This window comes from Plasmodium fragile, assembly GCF_000956335.1.
Source record: "Plasmodium fragile strain nilgiri unplaced genomic scaffold supercont1.3, whole genome shotgun sequence".
In the NCBI taxonomy this organism is placed as follows: Eukaryota; Apicomplexa; class Aconoidasida; order Haemosporida; family Plasmodiidae; genus Plasmodium; species Plasmodium fragile.
This window is the reverse complement of record NW_012192583.1, coordinates 207,589-208,304: the sequence shown is the minus strand read 5'-3', so window position 1 is coordinate 208,304 and position 716 is coordinate 207,589.

Here is a 716-nt window from a genome sequence, read left to right as displayed (position 1 = left end):
AAAAAAAAAAAAAAGGACATTCATTGTCGCATAGGTGAGGTGTGTGCTCCATTTCTGCGTGTCCTCTTCCGCTCCCACGTCTACGCCTGCACATGTTTTTTTTTTTTTTTCTACCTTGTGATTAAAAACGGCCGGAATGGGGCCATTCGATTTTCTCAACAGGTTCAGTGACGTTGCCATTTCCTCTAATCTCTTCGTTTGGGCGCGACAACGCAGGGATGAACACACGCGTGTATACGTTGCATACGCTGCTACGTTCGCGACACTTGATTAATTACAAAGCAAAAAGAGCGTACTTATGGGAAGGCACCTCCGAACACACAACGCGTCACGTCCCTGCTGCAGCGTATATAGCGTGGGAACAAACCCATGAAATTGTTAAATTTGAAGAGTTTTCACGTGTAACTACGTACGTATGTACGTACGTTCATGTACACAGATATGAGTACACATGAACGTATTTTTTTTGTACATGTACAAGTCTGTCGATTCGAACAAGCAATTGTTTTTACCAAGCCGAATTGGAAAAAAAAAAAAAAAAATTACTCTATAAGATAAACCAACAAGTTTATCCTTTTCGCCAAAAGAATTTTTTTTTTTTTTTACAAATCTGAGATGGTACACGGGGATAGGTACATGAAATATGCGCAAGTGCACAGAGGGGGAAAAAAAATGATGTGCGTCACGGGGGGAAGAGAATTTCTCCCTGCTTGCTA